At 35.5% G+C, this 9,873-nt stretch overlaps 1 long non-coding RNA gene across 1 annotated transcript; it reads left to right on the forward strand.

The window, feature by feature from the left end:
- Positions 1-428: 428 nt before the first annotated feature.
- Positions 429-6,989, forward strand: LOC122581114. The gene is made up of 3 exons (XR_006320973.1): positions 429-485; positions 1,062-1,110; positions 6,967-6,989. It is a non-coding gene; the product is annotated as an uncharacterized LOC122581114 (long non-coding RNA).
- The last annotated feature ends 2,884 nt before the right edge of the window (positions 6,990-9,873 follow it).

Genomic DNA, 9,873 nt, shown 5'->3' on the forward strand with positions numbered 1-9,873 from the left:
TTTTTCTCCACTCGTTGATAAATCTTAAATTACATACTCCGTATATAATTTATCTAAGAATTGGATACCTTGTTAATCTATAGTCAAATCCCTTAATTAAAAGCTCTAGCTTGAGTTTGAACTCGATAAAAGCTTGACTTGAACGAGCTCAAGCTCGAGTGACTCGATAAAAGCTCAACTTAATTACAACTTACAACCCTAGCCATAGTGTTCCACTTTCTCAGCTCTTTTTTTAAGGATGATTTTTCATTTCTTTTGATTTCTAATGAACTCAATTGTTCATGTGGAGTGGCCGTCATGCTTTGAAAGCTAAATTTTATGAGGTGGCTTGTGATTCTATTTCAGTCATTTATAAATGATGTAATCAATTTGTATTAAAGATTATATATTTGTTCGGTTTTTGTACGTAGCTTGGTTATGACGTTGATGGGACTCATCTAAATGATCTCTTACGGCGCTTCAAGTCCATAGCGGAAAACAAAAAGGTAACAAGATTATTAAGGCACGTTTAATTCATATAATGTCTTTGTAAAGAATTAAATTCTGAATATATGAAATGTGATGTAATTTTTGGTTATTTGAAAAATTAAGAGAGTGAAGGAACGAAATTTCATCAAATAATTTTAGAGAATAAAGATTCCACCAAATGAAGGAATGTTAATATTCTAATAGAATGAAATTTCATCATTATTTGATAACCAAGTTTAATTGATCCATTCTAAATCTACCTGATTCCATAAAATCTATGTGAAGCAAACACGACCTTTACTTTATACGAGTCTATCTCTCTTGGAAACCTAAGTTTTTTAATGCTAAGTGTGAAGATTATGCTACATGATTTATCCATACCCAATGAATTCAATTTAGCCATTTGTTAATTATTTTTTGGGAAATGTTAAATACAGCCCTTAGGCTGTATTTAACGTGCATAAAAAAACTTGTACCTTCCATATTAAAAGCCCGCCCCCTGATTTTCGTGGTAAATGTACAAACAATTTATGCACCTTAAATACAGCCCTAAGGGCTGTATTTAACATACCCCTTATTTTTGTAATGTTCAGGTTTTCACAGATGATGATCTAATAGCATTAATGTCAACCTGAGTTATAGGTACTATAGAGAAATGAATATATGATGATTATTATTGATCCAATGAGGGCTTTATATAGAGCCAATTACAACTTGTTCTTCAAGTAATAAAGAAAACTATAAGGTAACTATGATTGACTAAATAAATAGAATATACAAAACAATATATATTAAGTAACTTCCTTAATACGCCCTCGCAAGATGGCGGATCCATCAGTGACGCCCAGCTTGGATCTAAATCTGAGAAATGGGCCTTTGGCAAGTGGTTTGGTCAATGCATCAGCAGGTTGATCAGCCGAGTGAATGTGAAGAACTTTCAATTTGCCTGCGGTAACCCGCTCACGTACAAAGTGATAGTCAAGTGCGACATGCTTCATCCGAGAATGGTAGACAAGATTAGCACACAAATAAGTAGCTCCAGTTTTGTCACAAAAAAGTTGTGGAGTGGAAGAAAGTGGCACAACAAGTTCTATAAGTAAGTTTTGAATCCAAGTTACTTCAGCCGCAACATTGGCAAGAGCTTTATATTCCGCCTCTGTTGATGACCGTGAGACTGATTTCTGTCGAGATGACCGCCAAAAGATAATATTAGAGCCCAAATAAACTAAGTAAGCAGATGTGGAACGCCCACCATCATTTGTGCCACCCCAGTCAGAGTCAGCAAAGGCAAAGAGGGACATAGACGAACCACGATTGAGAAATAGTCCATGGTAAATGGTACCTTTAAGGTAGCGTAGAACTCTCTTTAAAGATTGAAGGTGTTTTTGAGAAGATGAATGCATGAATTGTGACAACCGATTCACAACAAAGGAGATATCTGAACGAGTGAATGCAAGATATTGAAGTGAACCAACGATCTTGCGATAGGAAGTGATGTCAGCTGATGGAGAACCATCAGACATGGATAACACGTCAGAGGATCCAAGTGGAGTAGTAACATCCTTAGCACCATCCATGTTAACATCACGAAGAAGATAAGCAATGTGTCGATGCTGAGACAAAAAAATTCCAGAGGAAGTCGGAATTACTTCAATGCCAAGAAAATGATGAAGCATGCCAAGGTCTTTGACAGAGAAACGAGTAGCAAGGGTTTTGACAAAACTTTCAACAAAGATAGAATCATTTCCAGTCACAAGTATGTCATCAACATATACAAGGAAGTAGATGAGCTTAGAATCACAATTATAGATGAAAAGTGAGGCATCCGAACGAGATTTGGTGAAACCAAACCCAATGAGAAAAGAAGCAAGTTCGAGATACCAAGCACGAGGTGCCTGTTTCAATCTGTAAATGGATTTACGCTGACGACAAATATGAGTAGGAAATTGTTTATTGATGTAGCCCGGTGGTTGTTGCATGTATACCTCTTCATGGAGAGTACCATGCAAGAAGGCGTTATTAACATCAAGTTGCCGAAGAGACCAGTTGTGAGAAAGGGCGATAGAAAGAACCAAGCGTATGGTGGTAGGCTTGGTAACCGGACTAAAAGTGTCAAAGTAGTCCTTCCCGTATTGTTGATGAAAACCTTTTGCAACCAAACGAGCTTTGTATTTGTCAATGGATCCATCTGGTTTGCGTTTGATTCTAAAAATCCACTTGCAACCAATAGGAGTATGAGAGGAGGGAGATGTAAGTTCCCAAGTACCATTAGCAATAAGGGCATTATATTCAGTGTCCATGGATTGACGCCAAAGAGGATCTTGAATAGCTTGTTTTACTGTCCGTGGCTCAAGTGAAGGGGAGATTGGATGAATGGTGGTTGTGTTAACAAATGATTGATTGAAATAGCGTGGATTGGGTTTATGAATGCGAGAAGTAGCATCTAGCCCGGTACCGGTAGATATCGCGTCCGTGTTAGAGGGAGGGACAAGGTCATTGGAAGCAGAATTTGATGAGCCAGAGGTAGGGGCATCTGGTAGATTTGATGAGCTAGAAGTAGGAGCATCCGGTGGATTTACTGGTGTGGAGTCATTGGAGGTTGTTGATTGAGTGGGCATGGGTGGATTTGAGGAAACAGTAGGAACATGGATGATAGGGATAGGTATTGGGTTGGATGTAGTAGATGGTTGTGGCGAGGTTGGAAGTAACGAAAGATGAGTAGGAAGACGGCTAGGATTTGAGTTTCGGAAAGGAAATTTATGTTCAATAAACTGAACATGGCGAGAGTGATACAAGCGGTTGGTGATGGGATCAAGGCATTTATATGCTGCCTTAGAGTTGGAGTAGCCAAGAAAGACACAGGTAACAGATCGAGGTGCGAGTTTAGAGGAAGCATATGGTTTAAGCCATGGGTAACACTCACACCCAAATGGTTTGAGCTTGGAATATGATGGGCGGTGCCATAAAGAGCCTGAAAGGGAGAGTTGGAGTTGAGAACAGGGGTGGGTAAACGGTTAATGAGATAAACAGCCGTTTGAAAGGCATGGGGCCAGAAGTGAGTAGGAAGACCAGAATAATGCAAGAGAGCAAGACCGGTTTCAACTACGTGACGATGACGGCGTTCAGCTGTTCCATTTTGTTCAGGAGTGTGAGGAGGGGTGGTGAAGTGAGAAATACCAAGAGATTGGAGTAAAGGTTTAAGTGCAATGTATTCACCTCCATTGTCAGAAAAGAGGGAGACAAGAGGATGTTGAAAATATTTTTCCACTAGAGCTTTAAACTGTGGAAATAAGATGGACACATCAAATTTTCTTTTAAGAGGGTAGAGCCATACAAACTTGGTATGAAAGTCAACAAAGATAACATAATAGGAGAAACCATCTATGGATTTAGTAGTTGGTCCCTACACATCAGTGTATACAAGTTGTAGAGGTTTAGTTGTATGAAACGAAGTATGATGAAAAGGAAGCTTATGACTTTTATTCAATGAGCAAGAAGTACAATGAAAAGTAGAAGCTTGAACATTTATTTTAAGACCTAATTTACGAACAATGGAACTTAAAATAGAAACAGACGGATGCCCTAACTTATGATGAAGCTCTAGAGGGGATGTTGTAGTGGTGACGTTGACTTGAGCTTGAGGTGAATGAGGAATGGTGTAGACATCATTTTGGTTGAATCCTTGCATTAAAGGCGCCCCCGTACGAAGATCCTTAACAAGAAAGTGAAAAGGAAAGAATTCAACAGAGACTGAGTTAGTACGACAGAGTTTGGCAACAGAGATAAGATGACGTTTTAAATAAGGAGAACATAAGACAGATTCAAGGGTAAGAGGTCTTAAAGAGTTGGACAAAGTAGTTGTGCCAGAACGAGTAATTTGGAGAGTAGTACCATTACCAAGGATGATTTCGTCCGGGCCGCCATAATCACTTAGCTGATGAAGACCCGAACTATCCGGTGAGAAGTGATTTGAAGCGGCGGAATCCATTGGCCACGATGGTGTAGGTTGCTGGCTTTGATGTGTGGTGTTGTTTGCTACCGAATTGGCAATCATGATTTGATTATCTCGAAGAAAGCGAGCAAGAGTCCTGCAATCCCTTGTGTCATGACCTGCAAAACGACAATAGTTACAATCCCTTGTGTCATGTTTGTTTTGGTATTGATTGTTGTTCTTATTGGTAGTGTAGTTGACAGTGGTAAGTTGAGGAACAGTAGTTACGGGTTTGGATGCTTTGAGTGATCGTTCAACCTCAAGAAGAACATCAAATAATTCAGGAAAGGTAATGGTGGTTTCTCTAGCTTTGAGAGCAGCGGTGGTGGCTTTATAGTCATCACCTAGTTGATTCAGAATATGGACCAGGAGGTCTTCATCTTGAACCGGACTTTGGGCGAGTGCGAGGTCATCTGAAATCGACCTCATGTCAAGGAGGTAATCAGTGATGTTATGTGTACCGCGGGGGTTATTGGACAACTTTGATTTGAGTGAAATAATTCTGGATCGAGAAGAGCTAGCATAGCTTGCGGTTAACCGTGTCCAAGCTTGTTGTGATGTTTCAACAGATGAAACAATGGGCTGAATTTTATCGTCACAGCTTCCGAGCAAGGCACTGAGTAGCATCTGATCTTGGCGATACCATTGGATATATGCTGGATTGGGATTTGAATGGGTTGTAGTTTTGTCTTTGTCTATTGTTGTCGTGGTGATAAACTGCGGTGGAACAAGATGGGTGCCGTCAAGAAACTTGTATAAGTCAAGACCAATAAGTGTAGAAACAACTTGTTTCCGCCATACCGGGAAGTTCGTTGCTGTCAATTTGATCGGAAAGTGTGAGGTAGCTTTGAGTTTGAGAATTGTTGGTGAATTAGATGATTCTGTCATAATGATTGAAAACGAAACAAAAAAACAAAACAAAGATGCTGCTTTTGTGATACAATTTTAAGGAATAAATAATAATTCCTTATGCTTTGACTACAATATAGTATGTTGATAATTAAATAATTGAAGTGATCGACCACTTTTGTTTGTGATAATAAATTTGATTGAAATTGGACGGTGATTTTTAGGGGTGGTTTAGATGATTGCTCGGTGGAGCAATTTTGGCTCGTGATACCATATAGAGAAATGAATATATGATGATTATTATTGATCCAGTGAGGGCTTTATATAGAGCCAATTACAACTTGTTCTTCAAGTAATAAGGATAACTATAAGGTAACTATGATTGACTAAATAAATAGAATATACAAAACAATATATATTAAGTAACTTCCTTAATAGGTACATACTACATATATGCATGTTTACTCTCAATGCCGCATTGGTGTTTTTTTTTGTTTTGTTTTTGTTTTTTTTGTTTTTCGATTTGGAACTTGAATATTATAGGATTTCGATTTTAGTTTCATCTTATATTTATTATAGTTCCTATTAATTACACGAGATCAATTTCATGTTTTATTTAATAAATCCTATGATTAATTATACGAGTAAAAATGAGTAATTAAAAGGGCAAGGAAAACTTAAACCACAACGCATTTTAACTTTTTAAGGGATTAATATAAATAAAATACAGACAACCGTACTAGTCACAAATTAGGAAGCTAAAATAAATTTGGACTCTTGCAATCTTTAATAAGAGAGCTATTATCATGTACTCAGTACTCGTATCAAGGCCGGTTATAGAGGTGGACAAAGTGGATGATGGGCTGAAGCCTGATTTTTTAGGGGACCTGATTTTTATTTTTTTTTATATATAATAATATATATGTAATTAACTTAGCTCATTGTAAATTATAACAATTAACCAAAAACTAAACCATATAATTTAACTTACATAAAAAACCCCACTTACACACTTTTTTACGGATGAAAAAAGATATATTTCAATCTTGGAAGGTAGTCATAAGCTATTCTAATATCCTTGTAGACCTAGACTACTCTTTAATAAGGTAACAATATAAAATGCTATTACATCTTTTGATTTAATGTATAGAGTGTATAAGTATATCCAACTTATATAATGAATAATGAATGTATTGAACTGTAATATTTTTTTTGTTCCGTTAAATATAACTTGTAAAATGATATATATTTTTAAAGATTATCTTAATAATCCTCATAAAACTACAAAGTGATTGAAATATGGATTCTACTAAATCTCTTTTTTAATATTATTTTAAATTTTTTCGCATGTCATTGAGAATAACTTTTGTTATGTTTATTAATATACTATAACTTTTTTCATTATTTTATAAAAATAGTTTATGTAGATAGAACCTCTATAAATTCATACTCGACAACTTAATAACCTCAATAAAATTAGTAATATAAAGTCTAATCTAGGGGTCTTTTTTCTGGCTCATCCGAGGTCTGTAAATTATCAAGAACGGCACTGACTCGTATAATATAATTAGTAAATAAATAAAACTATCATGTTGTCTACTTTTGTCAGAAAGACTTGTATCCATACCTAACGTATATACGCCTTGTTATTTTGACAGTGGAGGTGGATCATTGGTAAATGTTATTACGCATGTCCAGTGTGTAAGTGTCGCTTTGCCAAGAACAAGATGTTGGAGTTCAAGTCTCAAGTTTCTATTTGTCATACGATGTTGGAGTTCAAGTCTCACTTTGTGATTGTTTGAACTAATTTCAATAAATAAATAAAAAAAAGAAATGCTAAATGCAGCCCTAACGTGCATAAAAAACTTATATTTTTCATATTAAAAGACCACCGTTGAATTTTATAGTAAATATACAAATAATTTATACACCTTAAATACAACCCTTTAATAAACAAGTTATACTCCACTTGTTTCTCTAAAACGACAAAACATTAATGCAATAAAATGAAAATAACAAAAACGTCTGCTTTAAATTTTAACGTTTCTAAATTTTACTTTAATTAATAACTTTATTTATGTCATAGTGGGCTTCCTTTATTTCTTCTGTCTACCAAACGAGCAGCAGCCCTATTTCCAAAAATGAATCCCAAAAATAAGGGATGGACTATTGGGCTATTGAGAAGAAAAAAAAAATAATAAAATGGGCTCCTTTGGACATTTAATTCGGTCAACAGCCCAAGAGAAAAAAAACCACTTCACAAAATGAACTTGCAATGTAAATAAAAATGTAAAGCAAAGTCGAGCTATGCACGTGAGTGGCTGCCATGGATTGGAGGTGGGGTCTGGTAAATCAGAGTCAACGTAACTGAGTGTGATTGTAGCGTGAGAGTGACTGAGTGGCTGCAATAGTTTATCCGAATTGGTCAGTAGCTTCACGGTATTAGGAAGAAAATCTGGTGATTTTGTTTCTCCCTCTCCGAATTGTATGTTGCGCTTTCTCTATTTCTTCCGCCCTCTGTTCCAGCCACCGTAACTTGACAACCTTCAAACTACTTGAAACGAATTCAACCGTCCAAAATGTTGGCCTAGATACCCCGAAACTATTGCCCAAAAACGAGAACAATTTAATGGTCCAATATCTGGGGATCCAAGCTTTTCTGGACCGTTGTAGGTAAAAAACAAAAAAGCCTCTATGCCCTAATGTTACAAGTCAATAAGAGTCAATTGATTGTTGAATATTTGATGGGCTTCTCTCATGGGCTAAAGAAGACAACATAAACCCAAAATGCTTGGTGATCAGTTGTTTATTTGTTTGAATCCCTCCCAAAAAGAGTATTCACATGCTTAACTACAATTTTTAGCCATGTATTTTACTTCTTGCAAGTATTGTGTTTAATTTAGACAGTTTGGAGACTCCCTTTCAATAAATATTACAATAGAATTTAGATACGCTATCCTACAAACAATTGTCTTTGATTTATCCTTGTGGTTGTAGTCTTGTAGATTTATGCATGCTAAAGGTAAAATTTACATACTGATTATTAACCAGGTTAACACGTTGAGATATATCAGATATGATCCTCAAATTTGGTAAATGCCTAAAGGTTAAATTTCTTTAATGTACGTTGCTTATATAAACCATATTTAAAGCCTTGAAGGGAAACAACTAGCTTGTTTATATCCACATTTTTTTAAGATGATACTTTCCCTAAATTGCAATCTCCAATGAAGTTGTGAATACATGATCAATTGGATCGTCAATTGCCGCACACTTTTGATCATGTCTTTGTTAGAACAACCATTTGGGAACATATACGAATGAACTCACTTTCGATATCTCTAAACCTCTTCCCGACACACTATTTGATGACTTCAAACTACTCTCATTCCTTTGGATTACTAATAGGAGTGGAATGACCGGTTTAACTTGGTTAGAACGGATTTGCAACCCTTGCCCATTTTACCTTTGTATAACTCTTTTCTACAAACTTATAATATGTGCCAGCCTTACAGCCTATAAAACATCAACCTATAGTCTTGCATATGGGACCTCTATATTTTCATATTCATTGTATCCTCAATTTGTGCCATCAACACTTCAATAGTGATATAAAAAAGGGCCGGCCTTCGGAAGGGGAAAACATGATCTCCGGTTTGGACATCATTTTTTTTTCTTTGTTAAATGTTTATAACTTCACTTTATATTTTTCAAAAAAATTGTTTATATATTTGAATTCATTAGGGCTATGATCATTTTTTTTTTTTCCGTCTTGTCCTGGTCACTTAAAAATCTTCAAGCTGGCCCTTTGTAAAAAATAGTTAAAAACCACGTACTATGCACGCTTTTTTGGTGTCTTTTAACCAAATGTTTGTGTTCATATGAATATGAATATCTCTATGGAGGCATGATTGCATGAAACATGTCGTAGTACTCCCTCTTTTGCATACATATATACATACTCCCTCCGTCCCAATTTAAATGTCATAGTTTGACATTTTGGGTCTTTCGTGCTTAACTTTGACCGTCAATATTTTTGTTTGTGTTATATAATATTTGATATAATATATATGATTGGATAGGGTTTTAAATGTATTTTACATTGATATGATTTTCATCAAGTAATATATAACATAAACAAAATTATTTACGGTCAAAGTTATGAAAGGAAGACTTGACAAGTCAAAATAAGACATTTAAATTGGGACGGAGGGAGTATATAACATGTGGGGGCATCTTTCATCGACACACAAATTGGTACAATTTGATTATGGGCCATTCATATCTGATGAATGAATTGAACATTACCTTACATTCCATTCATTTTCAAACAATCATAAAATGACACTTAGAAGATTAAGATTCAACCACTTCATTGGACAGATGTATGTATATCCATAAAAATAGGGCTAAGACAAGTAAAAAGAATCTAAGTTATCATTTTTTGTAATATATCAGATTTTGTTATTCTTAGCTTTTAATATAAAGTGTTACACATAAAATTAAGCGTCCCTTATATATGAAACTATTTATGTTTATATCTAACTTTTAATTAAGCCGCTCTC

The sequence above is a fragment of the Erigeron canadensis genome, chromosome 9 (assembly GCF_010389155.1).
Source record: "Erigeron canadensis isolate Cc75 chromosome 9, C_canadensis_v1, whole genome shotgun sequence".
NCBI lineage: Eukaryota > Viridiplantae > Streptophyta > Magnoliopsida > Asterales > Asteraceae > Erigeron > Erigeron canadensis.